Source organism: Amblyraja radiata, chromosome 1 (genome assembly GCF_010909765.2).
Source record: "Amblyraja radiata isolate CabotCenter1 chromosome 1, sAmbRad1.1.pri, whole genome shotgun sequence".
NCBI classification, from domain to species: Eukaryota; Metazoa; Chordata; class Chondrichthyes; order Rajiformes; family Rajidae; genus Amblyraja; species Amblyraja radiata.
In genome coordinates, this window is record NC_045956.1 from 86,979,931 (window position 1) to 87,006,757 (window position 26,827).

General features: G+C 43.5%; 1 protein-coding gene and 1 non-coding gene across 2 annotated transcripts in view; one reads left to right on the forward strand and one right to left on the reverse strand.

Moving 5' to 3' along the window:
• kcnip4 (potassium voltage-gated channel interacting protein 4) overlaps nucleotides 1-26,827 on the reverse strand; it is an 817,169-nt gene that overhangs the window by 666,443 nt on the left and 123,899 nt on the right. The gene's annotated exons all lie outside the window — the stretch shown is intronic.
• Nucleotides 9,095-9,286, forward strand: LOC116983848. The gene has a single exon (XR_004414824.1). It is a non-coding gene; the product is annotated as a U2 spliceosomal RNA (small nuclear RNA).

A 26,827-nucleotide genomic window follows, 5' to 3' on the forward strand; every position in this document is an offset into this window, starting at 1 on the left:
GCTCACAGTAATGAATTCTAATTGCTATAGCACATTCAGGACTATTGGTTTGTGTCTACGAGATTTGAAGTGCCATTTGTACAGACTCAATATCAGTATGAGGTGTTTTGATTGCCAAGATATTATTCTTAATATTATTCTTAGATCAAATATATTATTCACATTTGTTTGTAAAATAAATCGTAGTGTTGACAATACAATTTTTAAAAAACTCCACATTTTCTAAAATAAGCTGATCTGACTTTTTTCTTTGCTGCATTGAATTGACACTTGGCTTCTCTTTCATCAGGTGCCTGGGTTGGATGAAGATGACCCAAGAGATCCTGAAGTAAATTAATCACAAACGCAAGCTGTTCTTGATATGTTACTCCAAGACACCTCAAGAGAAAATAAACAGTTCCACAGGCACCTTAGGGCTGATTCTACAGAAAACCTGTGAACTAAAGAACAGACGGGTTGAAAGAACACAGAAGATCCAAGAGATTCGATTCATAACAATGACGTGCATGGGCGCTTCAGCTGTGTCAAGGTCATCTGCAGCTTAAGCACGCAAAGGCCCAAGCCACTGAGAGCCAAGAACGAGGTTAACTCACAAATGTTTGAGTGGCAGTCAGTGTCCACAGGAAGGTACACTTCAAAGACCTCCTCAACCACGGTATCCTTAGTGAAAGTACATTTGCTTGCACTTCACCTGTAATCGACATGGTCAAAAAAGGCCGTATACCAACAGAGAAACAATAAGGCCTTGGTAACCCCACTGAAGTTCCAACCCATGTTAGGAAATAACCAGTCACAAATTCATAGCCTCTTTTCCTGAGTCATAGACGCATACAGCTGTACAGAACAGAAACAGGACCTCTTGCTCATCTTCTTCATGCTGACTAAGTTGGCATACGAGGCTGATCCCATTTGCCTGTGTTTGGCCCAAATTCCTCAAAATCCTTCCTATCTATATTTCTGTACAAAATTATTTTAATGGTAGACAAAAATGCTGGAGAAACTCAGCGGGTGAGGCAGTATCTATGGAGCGAAGGAATAGGTGACATTTCTGGTCGAGAACCTTTTTCAGACTGATTTAAAAGTCATAATTGTATCCGCTTCTATAGCTTCTTCTGGCAGCTGATTCCAGATATGGACTGTCCCCTGAGGTCCCTCTTAAATATCTCCTTAAGCCAATTTAAAAAAAATAGTTTTAGCTTATTGTCTCCTGTACAGTAAAAAGCTTTTGTTGCGTGCTAACCAGTCAGTGGAAAGACAAAATATGATTACAATTGAGCCGTGCACAGTGTACAGAGACATGATAAGCGAATAGCGTTTAATGCAAGATAAAGCCAGTAAATTCCAATCAACGACTGTCCGAGTTTCAGAATCCTCTACTCTGGGAAAAAGACTGTGCATTCATTTGATCCATGCCCCTCATGATCTTGTACACCTCAATAAGCTCAGCACTCAGCCTCCCAGGCTCAAAAGAAAAATGTCCCAGCCTTTCCAACCTTGAACTCAAGCTCGGGTAATATTCAGGAAAATCTCTTAGCACCTAGTCCATCTTAATGACATCCTTCCTACTGCTGGGAGAACGGAACTGCAAACAGTACTCCAAGTGTGGTCTTACCAACGACTTGCCCAGTTGTATATAATGACCCAACTTTTGGACTCAATGCCCTTCTCAATGAGAACACACTGTCCGCCTGACTTGCCACTTTCAGAGAACCCAGATCTATCTGTTCTGCAACACTCTCCAGGTCCCCACCATTTACTATGTCAGTCCTGCCCTGGTTTGAAATACAAAAGTGCAAAACCTCACACCTGTCAGAGTTAAATTATATTTGCTATTGGTTGGCCCACTTTCCTAACTTATCTAGATCTTGTCTAGTGTAGTTTACTTTAGAAACATAGAAACATAGAAAACAGGTGCAGGAGTAGGCCATTCGGCCCTTCGAGCCTGCACCACTATTCAATATGATCATGGCTGATTATCCAACTCAGTATCCTGTACCTGCCTTCTCTCCATACCCTCTGATCCCTTTAGCCACTAGGTCCACATCTAACTCCCTCTTAAATATAGCCAATGAACTGGCCTCAACTACCTTCTGTGGCAGAGAATTCCGCAGATTCACCATTCTCTGTGTGAAAAATGTTTTTCTCATCTCGGTCCTAAAAGACTTTCTCCTTATCCTTAAACTCTGACCCCTTGTTCTGGACTTCCCCAACATCGGAAACAATCTTCCTGCATCTAGCCTGTCCAACCCCTTAAGAATTTTGTAACTTTCTATAAGATCCCCCCTCAATCTTCTAAATTCTAGCGAGTACAAGCCGAGTCTATCCAGTCTTTCTTCATATGAAAGTCCTGACATCCCAGGAATCAGTCTGGTGAACCTTCTCTGTACTCCCTCTATGGCAAGAATGTATTTCCTCGGATTAGGAGACCAAAACTGTACGCAATACTCCAGGTGTGGTCTCACCAAGACCCTGTACAACTGCAGTAGAACCTCCCTGCTCCTATACTCAAATCATTTTACTATGAATGCTAACATACCATTCGCTTTCTTCACTGCCACCTTAGTTTATTATTGTCACGTACTGAGGACAGTGAAAAGCTTTTGTTCATGTGCTACCCAATCAAAGAAAAGACTGCGATCAAGCTGTCCACAGTGCACATATAAAGGATAAAGGGTACAGCATTTAGTGCAAAGATATAACATGGAAGTCCAATGAAGTCCGATTAAAGATATTTCAAAAGTCTTCTATAAGGTAGATATCCTCACTGTCCACTATATTACCAATTTGATATAATCTGCAAATTTACTCACAATGTTAATTACATTGTCTTCCAAATTATTCAGGTATATATACCTCTCTGTGGATTATCACCTTGTCGTGGTAGAGAAGCTTGTGTGGGCCTGAGATCCTGAGAGCAATGCCCTGGAGCAATGCTCCTGGTCGGGCCACCCATGGCGGTAAGGTCAAGGGGGAGGTCTCTGACAAAGAGCAATCCAACCAAGATCTCAACGGTGGAAAAGGCGGAGGATGATGGCTGACCTTAGTGGAGCGTCACAATGGCTGGGAAGGCGGATGAAGGCTGCAGCAGAAAAGGGTCTCCCGTCGTCTTGGACTCCATGCCACTGGATCCTGACACAGATCCGTCAAGGTCCGTGGGGTGGTTGCCAGTGCACCAGTCTCCCCACGTTAAACAAAGTCACGCACAGGCATCCTCCATATAGGGTATAGCACCCTGGAGACACCCATGGTCAGCCATGACCAAAGGGGGCCTAAGAAAAATATTTCTTAACAAACAGCAAGGAACTCAGCACCAACTTCTGCCGCATTTCACTTATCACAGGCCTCCAAGCAGAAAATACAACCTCCACAACGACCCTTTGACTCCCAATTAAACCAATCATCGGGTGTGAGACAGTCTGATTCCGTACCTTTGTAACTACACAGGTGATGTCAATAGATGTATTTTAATAATTGACTCTCATTGATATCTTCATAATGAGACCTGCATTGTTGCCATCTCATGTATTAACACATCATTAGAAGTATATCCCTTCAACAGTTCAGGACGTGTCTGATTTGTCACTTGATATTCACTGTTTGTGTATCCAGAGAGCCATCCTACAACACTATAATTTTGGGTGTCGAGTTCTCTGTCATTTGAAGCTTTCAGTCCATTCATGAGAATTATTTTGTCCCAGCAAAGGTATTTGAACACTTAGAGCTGTCTTGTCAGTTACATTGTGCTCTCATTGTATTTGCCAGACTCCAAATATTGCAGTGAACAATGTCAGTTGACGTGGAAAAGCTTTTCCCACTGAGAGTAGGGAAGATTCAAACAAGGGGACATTTTTATTTTATTTTTATTTAACCTTTATTTAACCAGGATAAGTCTCATTGAGATTAAAAATCTCTTTTACAAGAGAGTCCTGGCCAAGACAGGCAGCAGCACAGTTCCACAGTTACAGACAATAATTAAAAAAAAAAACAACAGAGAACATATAAATAGAGTCACAGTCAGATTCAAATTCAGCAGGGGTATTAAAATTAACAGCAGACTCAGCAGAGCCAGGGACTTGGTTAGGTTGAACATTCCTTGAAATCATATTTGTAAAACAAACAGACACAGTTAGAGACAGGAGGAGACGTGTGCTGCCATCTTGGATTTTTGCCACAGAAGATGTCGAGACGGTGCAGGTTTGGAATTTCTCCCACACCACACAAAAGCCAGCACCGGGACATGACTTGAGAATTAAGGGACTGAAGTTTAGGGGTAACATGAGGGGGAACTTCTTTACTCAGAGAGTGGTAGCTGTGTGGAATGAGCTTCCAGTGAAGGTGGTGGAGGCAGGTTCGTTTTTATCATTTAAAAATAAATTGGATAGTTATATGGATGGGAAAGGAATGGAGGGTTATGGTCTGAGCGCAGGTATATGGGACTAGGGGAGATTATGTGTTCAGCACGGACTAGAGGGGTCGAGATGGCCTGTTTCCGTGCTGTAATTGTTATATGGTTATATGGTTATTGTAACTATTGAAATTTTATTAAATCACCGGTTATTATATTTATTCTTAAGTGTACACAAACTCAAGGTTGTGGAGATTGTACTGAGGGTCTCCAAGAGAACATGTGCTTGTTGTGATTTATGCATCGTATTCAGTCTCCGCCAAACAACCTCAGAAAGACCTTTGAAGTAATAAATGCAAAGGGATAATAGAACATCCTTCTAGAATTTGGCTGTACACTCATCATAATGTGCAAGCAGTGATCTTAAACAATGTATCCAAAGCAGAAAGGTTGGTGTAGAGCTGTGTCAATATCCAGACAGTTTTTCAATCACCTTGAATCAATGCTGCACCTCACGTCCAACAGGTTTGCTGCTGGAGTGGTGCCTGTGCTACCTTCATTCCAGATCCAAGGTCATTTCACACCAGCATGTTCAAAAGCAGAGATCCCTGTTGTCATCTATTCATGGGCCTGTCCCACTAAGGTGATTTTTCAGCAGACTGCCTCCGACTGTCAAGTTGCCGGCAGTCGCCTGAAAAACCGACAACTGGAACGGTGACTGTCAGAGTGGAACACACACACCACACAAAAACACATCGCTTCCTTCACCAGCCCGTTATGCAGGCGGGGGACAGGGCATGCGGGGTGAGTGCTGTCTAAAAAATTCACACGGTGCAAAGCCAAGGTGAAACAGACACACACCGCAGTGAACAGGAAGTTTGGCGCTGTAAAAAGACGGCTAAAGCACAGTGTACGGTAAGTCCTTTAAAAGAGGAGGGAGAGGGGGCTGAAGGGGTGAGAAGAGGCAAGAAGGGGGGAGAAGGGGGGGAGAAGGAGTGGAGACAACGTTTAAGAAGCCAGAGATGCAAGACTATGAAGCTCGGCGGACATTTAACATTACCGGTCGGTTATCCTTGGTTCTGAAAACGATTGCTTACATTTTTTTTCCCCAATGAGCCAACGAAATTCACCGTTCAGCACCGGCTACAACCTACGAGAACCTAAGAGAACCTTCGACCTCCTGGCGACCCATTAGGACCTCCTGGCAACCCAACAATGGCTCGAGAATTCTCGCTACTCTCCATGGCGGCTTCATTCTATTCGCTGCTAATTTTTCAACGTTGAAAAATTCACAGCAACCATAATGAGGCCGCGGCTAGTTCCCAGAATGCGGGAACTCCTCACGACCATGAAGGCAACTCCCCGGCAACCACCTGTGAACATGTGGTGACCATGTGGCGACTGCATAGTCTCCTGCAGTCACCTAAAAAGTCGCCTGTGGGACAGGCCCATTTATGCACTGAAATATGTAGGAGGATGGAATATATACTTAAGCCTGCAGAACAAAGGGCTTCTATGAACCTGCCCTGCAGTACAACACTGCCCGCCACCTATAAAGAACCACAGGAAGACACTGGAAGAGATGGAACACTTCCTATATCTTGGGAGCTAGCTGCAAATTCTGAGAACTATATTCTGCACTTTATATCTTTCTCTTCGCTCTGCTGCTTGTATTTGAGCTTGGCTTGATTGTATTCATTTATAGTATTATCTGAATTGATGGATAGCATGCAAACAAATCCTTTTCACTGTACCTCATTATTGGAGACAATGATATGCATTTGGGTGGCACAGTGGAAGTGCTGCTGCCTTACAGTGCCAGAGACCCATGTTCGATCCTGACCATGGGTGCTGTCTGTACAGAGTTTTGATGTTCCCTCTGTGACCGTGTGGGTTTTCTCTGGGTGCCCCGGTTTACAGCCACTCTTCATACATACAGGTTTGTAGGTTAATTGACTTTGGTAAAAAAATTGTAAATTGTCCCTAGAATGTAGGATAGTGCTAGTGTACGGGATGATCGCTGGTCAGTGTGAACTCAATGGGCCAAAGGGCCTGTTTCCACACTGTATCTCTAAAGTCTAAAGTAACGTCCAAAGGCTCAACTGAAACCTGAACTGATCAGCCTAGGCAGACATTGTTGATGATTTCACTACTGCCCCTACACTGCCCTTTGGCTATTTAAGGAATTAAAGCTTCTCCTCAAACATGAAAAAATTAAACTAGCAATGGAGATTGTGTTGCTGTCTCTATTGGACATCAATATGTCCCTTCCATATAAGATATGCACCACTTTTCTTCCACACTCCAAAGATGTACAGGTTTGGAGGTCAATTGACTTTGCAAGTTGTAAAAACTGTTCCTGGTGTGTAGGATTTTGTTTGTGTACGGGTGATCACTGATTGGCGTGGACTCGGTGGGCTGAAGGGCCTGTTTGCATGTTGTATCTATAAATTCTAAGGTGTAAAGACATGAAGTACTAACAACAGACATATCACTGAATTGGCAAAGCTGTTAAAATCCACCAGCAGATTAAGCAAACAGCAATTCCCTCAATATCAAGAAATTAAATGTTACTTTTTAATATTATTTTTATTATTCATCCCAATTTTACTTCGGAGTCACGTGAGTGACTACGTGAAGAACCCGCTCAGTGCGCAGGTGCGGCATTACGCCAGCAGTGCAACAGCGGCAGCGGGAGTTATGCTCTCCCGCAACAGAGAAACGGACCGTCAGGTGAGTATCCTGAGGTCGGGTTTCTTTTACAGGGGAGCCCCTTTTTCTGCTTGTGTTTTACAGGCAGAGAAAAAGTCTCTGGAACAAAACTGTCCCCCGTTCGAGGAGGAACGTTTCCCGTCGGGGGGAAGGGGGGCAGCAACAGGCGGTAGGAGCGACCCGGTGTTCCGCAATTCCCCGACACCGTGCCGAGGCCAGCCCGATAGCGGGCTGGATGTATAGCCACCCGAAGAGGCATCCGGCAGGTGTTCCCGATTTGGGACGGGACGTCTCTCCACCCGCACGGGGGGAGAGAGAGCCGCCTGAGCCGCTGGAGCGGCTCTCGGAGCAGGTGCCTGCGAGACGCGCTGCTTGAGGGGCGCTCTCGCTACTACAAGGCACAAAAGCTCCAGAAGAAGGCGGTAGGAACATTTACCGGGCGTTCCGCTATCCCCACGCCGCACCGAAGCCAGTCCCGCTAGTGCCTGAGCTGCGGGCTGGATGTTCAGCCATCCGAAGAGGCATCCGGCCGGTGGCTTCCGACTTGTCGGAGGGGACGTCTCTCCACCCGCATGGGAAAGAGACAGCCGCCTGAGCCGCTGGAGCGGCTCCTGGAGCAGGAGCTCCTGCGAGACACGCTACGTGAGGGGCAGTCTCGCTGGAGGGTTCAGGCATACCCTCCACAGTGCCTAGGCACTGCCCATCGCTTCCTCCTTAGTGTGGTTAGCTTTGGGGTGACCAGTGGCTGGGCTGGTCATGAAGAGGGGTCACTGGCTGAACAATATCGGGAGTATGCTTGAGGTACAGGATCAGGAAGAGCTGCTGGGTGTGGCCGCTATGTGGCTCCACCACTAGCGAGATGGCTTTTCAGTCTCAACTGATGGCCAGCTTACTACCTGTCTTTGCCAAAAAACCTCTCCAAGACAGGTAGCCATGAGGCGTCGGTTTTATCATGCCTCCTCTAAATTGCATTTACTCAAAGTGCCCGCCATTATTGGGGGATACATTGAGCAGCGCATTTAACCTAAATATTTTTATAATGCATTTGGTACCCTGACGTCGGCTATCATGTCCACCTGCTCATGCCAGAAGGGCAGGGTAGTATGGCAAAACACCTGACCCTACTGTTCAACAGTATACCTCATAACTTCTGAAATGAACTCACAAACCTGCCCTCAATCTATGAAATTAACAGGACTAGGAGAACGCCGACCTCACAAGCACAGATCCTGCTACCTGGCACTTACCAAACCAGTCCTAAAAAACTGGACGAAGTGTTCAAACTATTCGGCACAAGAGGGCAGAGTCTGGAATGAGCACCACACTAAACCAGACAGCAGTACCTCTACGTGTCCACCAGGGGCGTCTACCTCATGGTACTGGTGAAAGCTCGGGGCCTGCATGCCAAACCCGTAGCATTTTAGGCCACGGCCCACAGCAGGCCCCAGGGGAAAATGCGCCACCCCCCAACAAACATCGTCCCTACAAGAACAAGGAACCAGAAACCGAAGAAAACAACAATGAAGACAGATAAGTATGGTTCCTACCATCACATAAAGGTTAAGGGTTGTACTAACAAGGGGTGGATGAATCACGCCTGGTTAGGAAGCTATCACTCTTGGTAGTTATATACCAAAAAAAAATTAAAAAAATACAAGGGGAATAGAATTAATATCTTGCCACCAATTCAGCAAGCACCCCAAGTGGTCTACCCTCCCACGATGGTGAATGTCGCACCATCGTTGATAAACCACTTGAGTATTTCACCAGGTATACCCATTCATGGGATTTGTAACTACTACCATGGATCCAAGGATACTTTATGGTAGACATCGACCTTGAAGATGCACACTATTCAGTACCTTCTGATATAAGTTTCGGATATACCGCAATTACCTGGATGGAGTAACCATGATGAGCGTTGCGGCATTTAAGTCAAAGTTATCCAGAATCAACTAGCCCTGACACTTAGAAACATTCCGTCATGGCATGTCTATATATTAACGACAAACTATCCTTGGATACAGCTTTAGCTGCATCGCTTCTCGGCCTTTTGGCTAAGATCAAGTGTAGTATCTGTTCTTATCAGTTTAATAATCTGATACGTCCCTTATCTAGGGACCATATATTAAATTGAATTTTGGAACAGGGAGATGGAATAGGGGCTTGCTCCGCCCACTCCACGCATCGACCCAGTATTGCAGTGCCTCTGGGAACGGTGCACAAAATATATATCCAGATATTTACGTTGACCATCCACAACGTTGTTATCTGGTATTCATTAAGACTATCAGTCATGGTGCATTAACCACCAATCAACTACGTGGCAAAGTAATTGGGATATAGCAGCATTACCAGCTACTGAACTTTGTACCTTTCCTATGAGCTGAGATACTAGTGTTCAAAACTATCTCCATACCTGTAATATGGGGGCAAATGGATTAATCTGTAGTGTTATCATGGAATTTATCGGCAGGAAGGATTATGGTTGTACACTTCCACCTGTTTTGAGTAACATGTGTCCTGATGTGTTACTGAGCTTGTAATACTTAATGCCAATATGAATTGACTTAAACATATTATATATTAACTTACTTAATTCTAGTGAAGCATTTACTCAGTAATCCACCAAATTTGCATGTTCGTTTATAAGATAACAACATCAGTGGTGGCATATACCAAACCACTTGGGCGGAGAACATCGATATTAGGTGACAATTTATTAACAATTGCAAACCGTATGTCGTCAAACATGTTTGACCATCAGTAACTCACCTATCAGGTGAGCTAAATACTGTAAACATACATTTAAACCAAAAATATTTGCTGAAATCACTAAGCAATATGGACACCAGATATCGATTCCTTATATCCAATTAAATCACCACGTACTAACTTACGTCACATGAAACCAATCTCAAGGCAGCGGCAATGGAGACATTCCCGCGTATTGAGGGGTGGGGGGAACCTAATCTCTATGTTTTCCTTTCCTTCTACCTCTTCAATAGGTACTACGGCTTCATCAGTCGGGTACTACGCAAATTACAGTGGACCAAGTCCACAAGCATGGTTCCCAGTGATCCTCGACATGGTCATTAAAAGAATTGCAGAATTGGGAAGACCATTGCTGTGCTTGGATCAGCAGCACTATCAACCTGATGACAGTATTCCGTAGCATATCCTAGGGAACATACCTGAGGAGCATCAAGAAATGGTACACTGTTTTCCAAAACAGGAATTACACATTCAACTATAACAAAAAACTGTACTGGAGCTCCTGGCAGGTCTTCACCACAATGAAGGACATGTTCTGTTAGCCTACTCAACTTGGGTACCGCTCACTGGTGATCAGTTACAGGAGAGGTATATCAATCCATTCCCCAGAAATAGGTACACCCAAATTGGGATGTCAGTGAAATCCTGACATACCTTAGGGGATGATCACCAGCCAGGTCACTCACCCTGGAACAGCCTACCCTGAAGATGGACATGCTGGTGGCCTTACATCAACACAAAGAGCCAGCTCTCCCATCTACTGCGATGGGACAACATGGTTGTAACACCAGATAGTGTCACATGCCCATTCAAGGGTTGGCCAAACAGAACAGACCAGGAACATCAGGTCCAGTCATGAAATTCCGGGCATACCCACCTGAACCACGTTTTATGTGTCATGACCCACTTAGAGATCGACACAATAAGGAATACCGAGGGAGAGGAAAAAGCCTTATGGGTCAGCCACAGGAAACCTCATGGTCGGGTGATGAGCTAAACTATCTCTAGTGGCTCAAGCAGGTACTGGGAGTTGCTGGAGTAAATACTAACGTGTATAAAATCTTATTCCACCAGGACAGCTTCCACGTCAGTAACTAAGAGGATGGACGAGCCTATGGACCACATCCTGGCTACTGCAGGGTGGTCTAGGGAGTATACGTTCCAAACTTTTATAACAAACCACTGACAGAACCTGTATCGTTTGCAGAAAAAGAATCTGCAAAAAATATATAATTTAAGCCCGGGGAAGCAATTGGTCTTGTTGTTGTTAATAACACCATTATTGTTTTTACAAACAGATTCATGGTTGATTACGATAACATACTTCCTCCCTCGAATGACTTCGGCAGCGAGTGAAGTATGAACTGTTACACGGTTTGAAATCACAGAGCTTTGAAGTCTTCACGTAGTCACTCACGTGACTCCGAAGTAAAATAGTAAGATTAAACGAGAACTTACCAGTTTGAAGTTTGATCTGTATTTTATGAGGAGTTACGATGAGGGATTACGTGCCCTCCGCTCCCACCCTCATTATATGGATCAAACTAATAAATTGATGTCTCCTTATCTTTACTATGTTTACTTCAAATAACTGTGTCTATCTGTGATTCCACACCGCTGCTTGGAAGTATGCCGCGCCTGCGCACTTAGCGGGTTCTTCACGTAATCCCTCATCGTAACTCCTCATAAAATACAGATCAAACTTCAAACTGGTAAGTTCTCGTTTAATCTTACTATTAAACTTCACCATTTTTTTGTTTTCCTAGATTATTATTTAGTTTAGTTTACTGCGCGGGAACAGGCCCTTCAGCCCACCGAGTCTGCACCGACCAGCAATCCCCACTCATTAACACTACCCTACACACACCAGGGACAATTTGACATTCAAACCCAATTAACCTACATACCTGTATGTCTTTGGAGTGTGGGAGGAAACTGAAGATCTCGAAGAAAACCCCCGCAGGTCACGGGGAGAACGTACAAACTCCGTGTGGACAAGCACCTGTAGTCCGGATTGACCCAGGTCTCTGGCCCTGTAAGGCAGTAGCTCTACCACTGCATCACCGTGCCACCCATATTCCACACATTAAAACTCCTGACACATACTGTCCATTACAATAATGCATTACATTGCAGAAAGTCTGCAAAATGCAGACAACATTTAAAATAATGGACTTGATTTAATGATAATTGCAATTTGCTCCATTTCACCTTCAGATTAAATATTTTCCCCACAAAGTTGCTGAAACCATAAGCTATGGCGGTAGTGCGATATTGTGACCTTTTGCAGCATATAGTTTAGCACCAAATCTCTCATGAGCAGGAATTTGTCACAATCTATTGTATCTACCTTATGACCTTCATTATTGTTTGTAATAAAAATGTTCTGTTGAAAGCAATTCAATGTTGATATTAATAGTCCTGTCCCACGGTACGAGTTCATTCCAAGAGCTCTCCCGAGTTTAAAAAAAAATCAAACTCATGGTAAGCATGGAGAATGAATGTAGCGGGTACATCGGAGCTCGGGGACATCTCTTAACGGCTCGTAACGCTAACGGCAGGTACTCGGGGAGACTCGCTAATGGCAGGTAAGCACAGGAAGACTCGTGAAGATTTTTCAACATGTTGAAAAATGTCCACGAGAGCCCCGAGTACCGGCGAGTGGCCATTACCGTAAATCTCCGAGTTCGAATCAGGGCAAACGTGGGAGAGCTCTTGGAATGAACTCGTACCATGGGACAGGGCTTTAAGTCATACTGGCACTTCAGTTTAATGATTTAATAACCAAAGAAATAACTAAAATTCCAAAGCTACAGTCATAAAGGATATCAGTTACTCTCCTGTGTTTCTAACCTACTTGACACTGTCATTTTGGATAATAAAAATGATAAAGCAAATGTGACAGCTGAAATATTCAGCAATTGAATTGGTCTCTTGGATTCTCGCATACAGCAGAAATTCACCAAATTAGTATCATAAGGACATGATTAGTCCTTCACTCTCTAGATCCAGATCTCCATTTAATTAGTTGGCTGTTAATCTTCATCTTAACTCAATCTACCTGCCTTGGGGGTTTTTTTTTAACACCCTTGACTTACGCAATAAATTAGGTTTATGGTTTAAGTACTAAACAAATTAGGCAGCATCTGTGTAAAGAGATACAGGATTATGATCTTTCATCAGAAAACGTGAGGAAGCAAACATGTTTTAGTTCAGTCATGAGGTCCACTCCAACCTGAAGCACTGACTCAGTTTTATTCAGCATAGGAGCAGCCTGACATGTTGAATGTTTCTAGCATGTTCCGTTTTTATTTCCGATCTCTGGAAGTTTTGCCTTTACAAATAAATTAGTGGCATTGTAGCTATTGGACCCAGTCTTCCACAGCAGACTTGTCCCTGGTGGCTCTCCTGTTTAGGCTAATTGGAATTGTCTAGGACGGTACCCTGCTGAATATCAAGAAGTTACAGTGGCATTATTTGGAAATAAAAAACAAACATATTGGAAATACTCAACAGGTAAGGTAGGATCTGTGGAAAGAGAAACAGTGAGAACATTTGATTGATGATGTTCAAATCTAATACTGAGGCAGGGAGAAAAAATTAAATAATGTACAGAAGTCAACATAAAAATTGATGACCTTCCATTAAAACTAACCAAAGGTTCTGATGGAAGATTAGTTTAGGGATACAGCATGGAAACAGGCCCTTTAGTCCACTTAGTCCACACTAGTCAACTATCACCCACAAACACTTGTCCTATGTTATTCCATTTTCTCATCAATTCCCTACACATTAAGGGCAACTTGGTGAAGTCAGTTAAACGACAAACACACACGTCTTTGGGATATGGGAGGAAACATGAAGACCTACAGGAAACTAATTACAGGGAAAACATGCAAACTACACATAGATGGTACCTGAGGTCAGGATCGAATCCGAGTCACTGGAGGTGTGAGGCAGTACCTCTACCAGTTGCGCCACTGTGCTGGCCCTAAATCATCAGCCCAAAATAGTTTTCTCTCTCCCCACCGATGCTGCCGTACCTTCCAGCACTTGTTATGAGATACTCTAGGCTTTAATCTGTGAGTTCATATTGGGTTTTGAAAGAAACTGAAAGTCATGGCGGAAACATTGACTTGAGATCTTGAATCTTGAATCTTGAATCTTGAGACACCTCACTGAGTAAGGTTCACAGATTTGTGACATGCTTATTAGTAGAGATTTCCTCAAAGCCAGCATCAGTTCCCACACTCTCTGCAGGGAACTGTGAGCACATTAAAGAGCAATAACACTCCAGGCAACAGCGAGGTTCTCGAATCAATGAGATTGAAGAATCCCCACAGAGTAACATCAACTTTAAAATTGAAGCATGCACAAAAATGTAAATAATGTACAAAAGTCAAAATATAAATTGGAGAAGATATATTTTTAGATATGAGCAAAGCAGACAAATATATATATACAAAAGACACATGAAAGCTAAAATATATATGTTTGATTTCACTAACACTAATTTTCTTCGAAAGAGTAAAACTCCACACTTAAAATTAATGTTTTAGGGTCCAAGAGATTGTTTAAATTAATTATACATGATCGTATTAAATGGCAGTGGAGACTTGAGTAACCATCTGGCCTGTTCCTACTTCTGGTTTGTATGTTTGTAATGATCATACATGACAGCTTCTGAAAAAAATCACCACTCTCCTTTGTTCTGCATTAATGATGTCTGTTTTCAATCACCATTAATGCAGAACATAAAACACAAAGTGCTGGAGGAACTCAGCGGGTCAGACAGCATCTCTAGAGGACTTGGATAGGTGGCGTTTTAAGTTGAGGCCCTTCTTCAGGCTGAAGAACGATCCCGACACGAAACGTCACCTATCTATATTGCTCAGTTATGTTGCCTGACCTGCTATGTTCCTCCAGAACGTTGTATATTTCGCTCAAGATGCCAATATCTGCAGTTCCTTGCATCTACATTAATGCAGAACAAATGGAAGAGCATTGTTTTTTCAGTGCGTTCATTTCAATATCGAGCCTTATGAAGGGGATGATAACAGTGCATTCTGTGAAGAAGTAGGCTATCTTTGACAGCTGTTTCTGGATTCTGCCCTTTAACCATTCAGGTGTGTACTCAGAATCTACTGTCAATTTTATTCCAAGATAACATTGCAAGCCAATAAACCCACCATTATTGTTTATTGCAAATTGATGTCCAATATTATCAATGGTACCTTTTCTCTTAATTTTTCAAAATTATTTCAAACAATTTTCCAAGTTTAAGAGAATGGAGTACAATTATTTGTAAAATGAGTCCTCAGTATGAAGGTTTTGGGTCATTTCATTTGAAAGGAAGCAAAAGATACAGAAAAGATGTTGACTGATGATAGATTACTTTCCCATTTTTATCTTTGACACATATCAGAGATTCGTTCAACCAAATATCCATTTGTCCTTCACACATTAGTATGGGAAATACTGGAGAAAAATCAATCACCAGAAAAAACTATGTATTTTTCAATGTATTTTCCATTTGACTGAACTACTCATAAATTTCATTCCCAATACCAAGAACTGTATGAGTAATGAGGCATCAGACATTGGTGCCTGCTGAGGACTATAAGAATCTGCCAGGAAAACTGCATGAAACAAGTCTGACTTTTCTCTGGAGGTTAGTGATGAGTGTTGGCAGCACGCCTCGTACTGTTGACTGGGTAAATGTAAAATCGTGCATGCGACTGAGCCTGCGAATATGAGTATGTGAGAGTACACTTGAATGAACGTGTACAAGGGTGCACGTGTGCATTTAGCTTGAGTTTAGTTTATTGTCATCTGTACCGAGGTACAGTGAAAAGCTTTTGTTGTGTGTTAACCAGCAGAAAGTAAATACATGATTACCATCCACGGGGTACAAATACATGATAAAGGAAATAGCATGAATTAGTGCAAGATAAAGTCCAATAAAGTCTGGTCAAAAATGGTCTGAGGGTCTCCAAAGAGGTAGATAGTAGCTCGTGACTAGAGCCAAGCTTTTGCTATAAATGCCATAAATGCCTTTTCATGCCTTTTTTGCTGATTTCACCAGATAATGCCTTTTTAACGATCGAGTGCCTAAATCAGCCTTTTTTTGCCATTTTGCTAAAAGGTCGTGCTATTTTCTCTAGTTGTACCATGATTACGATGACGTTTTCTATGTTAACACGTTAATATTAATGTTATTATTAATGTGTTAACATAGTATAACTTACAAGAAAACTTCCACCGCCGGTGCGAAACCGGGGGCGCCACCGTCGGTCATTCATTTGTTCATGCCGCTGCCCGCTGATTCAGTCTTCTCCAAGATCTATTTAAGAAAGAACTGCAGATGCTGGAAAAATCGAAGGTAGACAAAAAATGCTGGAGAAACTCAGCGGGTGAGGCAGCATCTATGGAGAGAATGAATAGACAACGTTTCGGGTCGAGATCCTTCTTCAGACTGATGTTCGGGAGGGGCGGGAAAAATAAAGGAAGAGGCGGAGACAGTAGGACTAGAAGGAGAGCTGGGGAGGGGGAGGGGGAGGATGGAGAAGACAAGGGCTGTCTAAAATTAGAGAAGTCAATGTTGATGCTGTTGGGGTGTAGACTACCCAAGTGAAATACCCAAGCTTGTCTCCTCACATTTCCTGCTGGCTCCAGTCACAAATCTGAGTTTGAGTGATCTGTGCAAAGCATTCATTGATGCTGGAATTCCACTGTGGAAAGTGGATAACAAACCTCTCAGAGGTTCTTTAGAGAAATACACAGAGGAACATAGACCAATCGAGTCATCATTACGGAAAAATTATGTTGACAGCAACTTCAACATTGTTGTGCAGAAAATTAGAGATGTAGTTGCATGCAACAAAATATTGATCTCAATAGATGAGACAACTGATGCTGTGGGGAGTTATGTTGCCAATGTGGTCATCGGTACACTGGAGGCAGGTCAACCATCAAAGGAGTATTTGTTGACATCAGAAGTATTGGAGAAGTCAAACAGCTCAACTATTGCTCAGTTGTTTACATCTTCACTTGCTGTATTTTGCCCAGAATGTATAAAACACCAGAATGTTCTTCTGTTTCTGACTTAATGTTTTATTCCCCAAAATGTTGCATTTGATATGCTTAGTTCAAGGACTTCATAGAATTGCCAAGCACATACGTAGCTTGTTTCCAAATGTCGATCGCCTAGTTTAGAATGTCAAGAAAATCTTCCTCAAAGCACCCTCAAGTGTGCAGTTGTTCAAGGAAATGGTACCCGAGATTTCGCTACCTCCTCAGCCCGTATTGACTAGGTGCAGTACATGGCTCTCTGCTGTACTCTACTATGCTGCAAATTTGGAAAAGATAAAATAAATCATCATCTGTTTTGAAGAAGAATCTGCTGCAGTCAGGATTGTCAGTGAAATCATGCAGAAAAAGTCCCTCCACCACGATCATGTGTTTATTGCTTCCAATTTTGCAAACTTCCCACAAGCTATCACTTCCCTTTAGAAACGTGGTGAAACATTAGTGAATAACTTGCAGGTTTTCAACAAAGTATCTGATGATATTCGTAAAGTTCCTGGCGATGTAGGTAAAGGCATACAAGAAAAATGGGAGAGAGTGATTTTAGCTAACAAAGATCTTGAAGAAATAGAAAACATAGCTAAAGTTCTCAAAGGTAGTTGTAATGCACAAGATATCAACATGAATATAGAGTCTGTAGCTTGATTTGGGTATGCACCAGTGACCTCAGCTGAGGTAGAAATAAGTTTTTCACAACTGAAGCATATTCTGTCTGACAGATGGCATAGTTTAACACCAGATAATTTGAAAAAAATGCTAGTAATTATGTGCAACCAGGCAACTTTGGTCATTTAATATAGTTATATTATCATTTTTAACCATATTTTGGCAGTGGAAATAAATGCCTTTTTATGCCTTTTTTGTCAATAAATGCTTTTTGTGTGCATTTTTTGTAATTTTATTATGCCTTTTTGCCTGCCTATTTTGGAGTGTTTAGTGCCTAAACATCCTGACTCTACTCATGACTGATCTCTAGTTGTTGGTAGGCTGTTATCAAACAACTGAGAAGAAACTGTCCCTGAATCTGGTGGTGTGCGTTTTCACACTTCTATACCACTTGCCTGACAGGATAGGGGAGAAGAAGGAGTGGCCGGGGCATGACTTGTCCTTGATTATGCTGATGGCTTTACCGAAGCAGCATGAGTTGTAAATGGAGTCAATGGAAGGGAGCATGGTTTGTGAGATAGTCTGCACTGTGTCCACAATTCTCTGCAATTTCTTGGGGTCTTGGATGGAGCTGTTATGTGCACAAATGGTTGAGGGGTAGGGTGAAATCATGATCCTCCTGTTTGATGATGAGTGTTGCTGACGTTTAGCTCTTAACTGTCTATGTCGGAGTTTTCCATTTTGTACCTTGAGGAACTGAGTACCGTATGGGTTTGCATTATTTTGCACCAGACACTGCCTTTAGTTGTGTGTTGATTGCCTTCAATAAAGGATGTCTTATTGGTTGCTCTCCCTCTATATTTTTAACATAAATGTAGAGCAGTAACTGTGGCGGGCAATGTATGTGCAAATTTGTTGATTGAGCTTAGTTTATTTTAGAGATATAGCGTGGAAACAGGCCCTTTGACCCACCGAGCCCTCGCCGACCAGCAATCCTCATACACTAACTATATCATACACACACGAGTGACAATTTACAATTATGTCAAGCCAATTAGCCTACAAACTTGTATGTCTTTGGAGTGTGGGAGGAAACCAGAGCACCTTGAGATAACCCATGCAGCTCACAGGGAAAGTGTACAAACTCCATTCTGACAGCACCCATGGGCACAATCGAACCTGGGCCTCTGGCGCTGTAAGCCAGTAACTCAGCTGCCGTGCCACCTTGCCACCCACCTTTGTAGTATGTGTGGTATGAGACACTTGCCCCTTATGAGTGTAAGCAGGGCCGGCCTTAAGCCGATTGGACCGATTGCTCCCAATTGGGCCCCGCGCCTAAGGGGGCCCCGCGCAAGCGTAATCAAAAGATCAGAAAGCTCCGCAACTGTTCCCCCGCAACGCTGCGGGAGGCATAACTGAACCAGCATTGCTTTCGTCCATCTGTTCGCACGTTCGCTCGCTCTTGGTGCTGGCGCTTCTCCCCCCAGTCTCCGCCAAACAAACACACACACACAGCATGTCCGGCAGATCGGTGCGGGCCGAGACCAGGAGCAGCTATGAGGAGCAGGGCGAAGGATGGCATTAAACAGGTCATGGCAGCTATCGATAAAGTACGGAAATGGTAAGGGGGAAATAAACAAAACCCCGAAGGATTTCCTGAAAACCTGAAGGATTTTTCCGAAGGGAAAAAGGGAAAAAACCCGATGGTTACCAAAAGAAAGGGGGCACCGGCGATCGCTCCGTGTCCATGACGGAGGGAAGGGGAAGGGTGGGGGGGAGGATGGTTTAAGTTCCTCTTTCTCCTGACTCAGTCTGAAGACGGGTCTCGACCCAAAATGTCACCTATTCCTTGTGGCCAGAAATGCCGCCCGACCCGCTGCATTTTGAGGGGGAAGAAAGGGGTAGACGGGGAGGGGGTGTGAGGGGGGATGGAGAAGAGGGAGGTGGGTCGTTCCCTCACGGTCCCGGGGCAGCGCTCCCGCCCCTCCAGTCGCCGTGCTTCACGCACACAGCCCCGGCCCCACCCCTCTCTCTCCCCGGGGAGACACAGTGAACAATACAGGGACAGCCGGGCCGGGGGTTGGAGTAATGTTTACAAACCTCGACCTCAGCTCACACCCGTCCGCCCGACCCCGGTATCCGCTCCTGCCGCCGGCCCTCTCCCTCCCTTCTCTCTTTAACTTCCCTCCCTCCCTTCCCTTCTTCCCTCCTTCCCTTCTTCTCTCCCTCCCTTCTCTCCTTCCCTCCCTCCTTCCTCTCTCTCTTTTCCCTTCTCTCCTTCCCTCCCTCCCTTCTTTCTCTCCCTCCTCTCTCTCTTTTCCCTTCTCTCCTTCCTTCCCTCCCTTCTTCCTCTCCTTCTTTCTCTCCCTCCCTCCCTTCCTTCTCTCCCTCCCTCCCTTCTCTCCTTCTCTCCCACACACACACATAATGCACAGACAACTAACACACACACATCATGCACAGACAACTAACATACACACAACTAAGACACACACACAGACAACTAAGTTTAGATGGGGTAGAAGCCCAAAGGGTAGGATGGGGCTGAAGCCCAAAATTTAATGCCTGGACTGGTTTTTCGACAACAGTTATTGGTTTTCTAGGATCTAGTTAAATTTTTTTTTTCATTTCATTGTCACTAAAACAAGTGGTATTGTAATTATGTACTTTTCAGAGGTGATCTACACATTTTGTTTGTTACTTGTAGGCTTACGTGTATGCAATTCTATATTAAAATGTAGCATAGATCTGTTTGGTCCATTAACTCGCAGGCACTTTTTAAGCGCACATTTTGATTACTTTCCATTCTACCATAGAGATATAAAGTCTATAATAGACTTTATTTGTATTTCTAAGATTCTACAAACCTTGGCTGGGAACCTGGGGCTCACCATAATTGTTCCCAATTGGGCCCCGCACCTCGTAAGGCCGGCCCTGAGTGTAAGTGTTCCAGAGGGAGAATGGTATCATTGTGTTCCAAAGGAAAGTCAAGGACAAAGCAATACTGCCATTTGTAAAAGGGGAAGGTGATACTCTTGCTGTTACTATGGCCAGAGATATACGATACGGCGATCTATCCACAATGCAAATAGGAGCTCCAATTTTGTATCTGGTGTTCACATATTATAAACAGTTGATGACTATAAGTCTGTGCCTTCCCCTCACTTCATGAATTTATCCAGCATTATTAATGATGTCATCAGCAGCGAGCCCCTTCCTGGAAGCACAAGTGTAATGTGCAAGTGAACAGTGTATTCTGTACAGTGGCACAATGCACACAAGGTTTATATGAGGACATCAATGAAAACGTTGACAGGATGGTTTAAGCCATTGCTGCCAGAGATCTTTGAATGGTACAAGTCTGCACATTCAACTAGGGTCCAGAGGAAATGATTAGCAAATATATGTCAGGCTAGAAATGCTTACAAAATATATATAATATTTGAACAGTGCAGGATTATTCAGAGTGCAGATTGGTGAGTCAGAGAATTCAGACAATACTGTTTGAACAATTTGCAATACGAATTAGATTTCAAGGAAGAGTGCAGCCAGCAAAATGGACAACGCACTTACAAATGGGAAGCAATTTTACTCAGGGCAAGATGCTGAGGGGCAAACTGGAGGCAAGCCCATAGAAATGGTGAGGGAACCATGACTGATTGTTTGTGGACAAATTACATGGCTGCTAAAAATGGGTTAAATGAGTCAGTGGGTCAAAGGCGGGAGTCCTTGTTACAGATACAATGGCAGTAACCTGGCCTCAGAACGCCTGTTGAAAATAGACCTGTCTATTTGTGTCAGAGTTGGGCGCATTGCATTGCATTTCCAGTCCCTGAAGAAATTGAAGGCTGGTAAATATGGTGATATTTGTTTACCTTGGACACAAGGGGCAAGGCTATGGAACAGTCATGTTAAGATAATGCACACATGCACTACTGCAGACCTTGCACTTAACACTCCAATAGCACAACAATTAGTACAGCAGCCACTATATAGCACAAGGAAATGAAAGAAGAAGAATGCACACATGATAACGAGGTACTGTAAAACTCCAGTTATCCATCATCCCACCATTCAGAAATTCCAATAGTCTGGATCAACCCAAGGGAATGTTTGCCAAGCTCGCTTCCATTCGCGCTGGCCCTGGTTCCCTGCTCCTTCTACAGCACTGGAGACGGGTTCTCAGACTCGATTTCAACCCACTGAGTTCTTGATCCAATGTTTCCTTTCACTCACCCACCCCCATTTCCACACACTCTTTCAAATGACTGGAACCATGGTTTTCACATTCCCTTCCAACTGATATGGTCCACTTGAACATTGATTTAAATAATTTACAAGATTTAAAAAAAACAATTTAAAGGACTACTAAAATATGAATTGAAATAGCTTCCAAAAGTTGCGAAAATCTGCTATTCCAGCACCATTAAAATCCTGCGTGAGTTAGATATGTGAAGTTTTATATATGAGGAAACTGGAACGCTGAACAGCATTTATCGGACATGCATGGAGAATAATAAAATCTAATGTATTGGCAACCAGATGCATAGATCACAATAATTAATGTGTCACCAGACAGGATATGCACCTGAAATACCTCAACCATTTTCCACAGAGGCAACGCAAAATGATGTTAGGCATGTATGGAGGAAGAGCCCTCTGTTATGAGGGAGGTGAACTGTTGTGCTGCCAGAAGGTTGGATTAATCCAATAGTCTATTATAGTTATGGGTTATAATATATACCAGATATCTTGGTCATGGACTGGGTTAGGTCACTCGGGGGGGGGGGGGGGGGGGGGGGGGGGGGGAGAAGAAGAAGAAAGGAAAAAGGAGGAGGAGGAGCCCGAGGGCTGAGGGAGAGATAGGAAGGGGAGGAGACAGCAAGGGCTAACAAAATTGGGACAAGTCAATGTTCATGCCCCCAGGATGCAGACTCCCCTAGTGGAATATGAGGTGCTGTTTCTCCAATTTCCGGTGGTGCTCGCTCTGGCCATGGAGGAGACCCAGGACAGAGAGGTCGGATACGGAATGGGAGGGGGAGTTGAAGTGCTGAGCCACCGGGAGGTCAGGTTGGTTAATGCGGGCCGAGCGGAGGTGTTTGGCGAAACGATCGCCAAAGAGACCCAGGAATTAGCCACACATTGGCCAAGGCCAAGCAGAACATTGGTCTGGCGGGTACGAAGACTCCAGATGTCAGGCAGTTGGAGACTAGGATTCTAGAATGAAGATCCAATGAAATAATTATGGAAAATGAGAGATTAGTGGCCAGCATATTGTGAGAGAAGTGCAATCGGAGTGAGAGTGCAGTGAATATCACTCGATAAGGCAGGAAGGCACCTGCACCAATGGAATATGATCGCCCATCTGATGATTATCTGAAAGTAGACCCAAATTGCTAAACTCCTGCCCTTAGTAGTAGCAGATACATTAGCAGCTTGACCAAATATTGCACAAATGTTATGTGGTAAAGAGATCAAGAAAAGGCAGAGTGAAATAGAGTCACGGGCTGGTGAATCTGAATAGCAGTGAAGGGAAAGATGATGTCCCCAGAGGGCGTGTGTGTAATGTGAGAATTCAGTACAAACGGAGAATATACCTTGTGTGACATAATGATAATGTGCAGACAATTCCTTGAAACTGTGGTGAGCATTTGGATGTCAGCCAGTAAAGGTTGGACAGATGTCTACTTGGCAGCAGGTCAGAAAGTGAAGCAGGTACTGTATTAGGCTGGCCCTGAAACACCAGACAGCCTACAGATTACAGAAGCACCTGGAGAGTCACTATGAGATTGAGAAACGTTGCACGGCAAAGCTACGAGTTGAAATTTAGACTTTGGACATTAGAGATACAGTGTGGAAACTGGCCGTTCGGCCCACTGAGTGCACGATGACCAGCAATCACCCCGTGCACAAGCACTATCCTACATATTAGGGACCATTTATAATTTTACTGTAGCCAATTAAGCTACAAACCTGTACGTCTTTGGAGTGTGGGAGGAAACTGGAGCACCTGGAGAAAACCCACGCAGTACAGGAAGAACGTACAAACTCCATACTGTTGTCAGGATCGAACATGGTTCTCTGGTGTTGTAGTGCAACAAATTTACTGCTGCACCACTGTGTTGCCCTGAAGAATCAGAGCTGAGTAAGAGGTTATGGATTAAAGGACAGTTCATTATGGATTGCCCGAGTGTGTGAGATAAGCCGAACATGGATTTAGCATTTCTTTTCCTCCATACTTTACTTTCCTACCCATGCATTCAACGTCTGCAAGTGTTTTATATAAATTATAAAATGTGCAGATTCAAGACTAATCCCTGTGACATAAGACTCGTTGCGCCCAGTATAATCGCACTTATGCTGAGTCTCCGTTTCATGTTGGCCAGCCAATCTTCCATCCACACCTTATGCTACCTCCTACACAAGCTTTTATTTTCTACAATACCATTTGACACAGCAACTTTTCAAATGGCTTTTAAAACTCTATGTAGAGTACACCCACTGAGCCCTTTATCCAAAGCACATATACCTTTGCTCATTGCTTTATTGACTGCCATCACTATGGGAGCTGCTGACTCTACAGCAATGTTACAAATTAATGAAGCAGAAATTTAACAAAACAGTTGATGTTGCTCAGTTTTAATAGTTCCTCCTTCTACCCCTCTCACTCCATTGCCTGAGACAAAAGGTAAATGTCATGTACCTGTCGAGCTGTTTCTTAAATGATGGGATAGTCCCAGCCTCAAGTACCTCCTCTGGCAGCTTGTTCCATACACCCACCACCCTCTGTGTGAAAAGGTTAACCCCTCAGATTCCTGTTAAATATTTTCCCCTTCACCTTGAACCTATGTCCTCTGGTCCTCAATTCCGCTATAATTATAATAAAGGGGCTAACCCATATCTCCACACCAAGATCTGATTATTCTCTGCCCTCTACTCCAGTGCCATTTCAAAATCCCACTTGGTCCTGATCCCACACATGCAAGACCACAGCATATCGACTTACCTTTTAATTAAAACATTACGTGGGCAATGATTTTTCTTTAATTTTTAAGATTTGCTAGTAAATTTAGAGAAAGACTTATTCGGGAGGGGGAGAATAAGTCTTGTAAGATTTTATTTGTAAGGTTTGCTGAAATACAGTCAGCAGGTGGTGGCTGGGTGAGATTGGGAACTGAGGACACCAGGATGATGTAGAGGGGGAGAGCAGACGTGGTAGGAAGTAGGGTCAGGACTGGAGGTTGCTCAGCTGAGACAGGACTGAAGAAAAGGGAACTTGGAAGATGAGGGGCGGTGCCTAAAATCAAGTGGTTTTGGTGTGGGCAAATCATTATTCTACAGTTCAAGCTTGAAGGATGAATATGAGCAACATACTCACTTTGCGTACCTCCCACAGTGGCACTATGTCTTTAAAGCTTTATTTTTCCCAAGAGTGCTTCCGGGTGTGCTGCTCTACTCCAAAATAAGTGTTGCATGGGGAATGCCAATGTCCTATGCATTCCTAAATAAACATCAGGGTCTCAGGGGTTATTCATAACAGGAGGTGCCTGATTGGAATTTTTTTTTGAGGAGCGTGAAACAACCATAGTAAATGGTCAATATTGTGTTTCACTATGAGAAGAAAGAAAATCAATTTTCAAGTGTATAATGCTGAGATAATCAACATTATGTAAATGACTGACCAGAGAATTACAAATGCAGAATCGCCGAGGATATAAAAGTGATTGAAAATTGCAGTGAAGCAAGTCGGGAGTTTGACCATCTCATCCCTGTCCCTGCCAATGCTGTCCTTGATTATCCTCAATTGCTCAAGCAGAGAAATCAAGCATTTGTTCCTTCGCCTCCTGATATATAGAATACCCACCAAGAGGGAGAGAGAGAGAGAGAGAGACGGAAAATCTATTCAATTTATTTGCATCATGATGCTGCTATTATTGTCCTAGAGTCTCCAGTAATTGAAAGGCAATCTTCTGACAAGACACTAGGAATATTTTTATCTTATGTTTGATATTCTTTGAAGAGTTTTGTTTATTGGAATATATGGAATGCACACAAGAGATCGGAGCAAGGCACAAACTTCAGTTATGTAACACTTTGGAGTATAACAAACCAGATTTGGCAACCCAAATTATCACTGACCCCAGGGAGGGAGTTTGAAAGGCAGCATTGTAACAGTAGTAAGTCTGTTGATGTTTGCTGTTTTATATCTGTTTTATATAACGAGTTGTACTGTTTCCATGATTTTTTTAGAATTTTATTTTAGTCCAAGGAGGTGAGTCAAGGAGTTGAATAGAGAATACAAGTGACAAGTGACTAAAAGCAGAGAGTCACCCCTAGGGATTGAATGGGGATGTACTGAGAACAGTTGCACAGTCTGCATTTGGTTTCTCCAATGTACAAGGGAGTACGCCATAGGCATTGAAGTCAATATGCTAAATTGGTAGATGTATTAGAGAATCTCTGGTTCACCTTGAAACACTGTTTGGATCCCTGGATGGTGGGAAGGGCAAAGGTGACTCTGCAGGTGAGCTGTGGGCCCGGGGAGGTTGCCGCCGAGCCTGGCTCCCGCTCGCACCGGAGAGGAGGGATGGTAAGCAGAAAGCAGGGCTGGGCCTAGACAGTGGACAGGGCCACTAGAGATCCTGCAGCAGTCTGGGGCTCGGCCCGGTGAGTCGCGGCTGCATCACATCATTCAATCCTTCTCTCCAGAGATGCTGCTGTCCTGCTGAGTTATTCCAGCATTTTGTGTCTGACCGATTTTTTTAAATACCTATTGATTTTATCCCTTAAAATATAACTTCCCTGAGCTTCCATAGATGGTGTAAAGGGACCAGGTTAGATTGCTGGTGATATGGGTACCAAACTACTTAAAACTGTAGGTCAGCAGCTGCACCACTGAGGATAGGGTGGTATTCATCCCTTAGCTTCCTTAGGTTAACAACCAACTCTTTGTTCATCCTAATGTTGCAGGGGAATTGTCATCCTGAGACCATGACACAAAGTTCATGATTTTTTTCCTGTACTTTACCTCATCTTCTTGTTCAATTGGGTGACAACACTGGTATCATCAATGAACATAACGATTGAGTTGAAATGAAATGGAATCTGAATCTGTCTTACTTCGAATGTAATGAAAAATGCCCCACGAGTTTGGGCAACAAAGCAGAACATTTCCTGTGTTTTTATTTATGAGAATATGAGAATAGTTTAGTTTAGTTTAATTTAGAGATACAGTGTGGAAACAGACCGCACCGATCAACGATCCCCGCACGATAACACTATTCTGCACACACTAGGGACAAT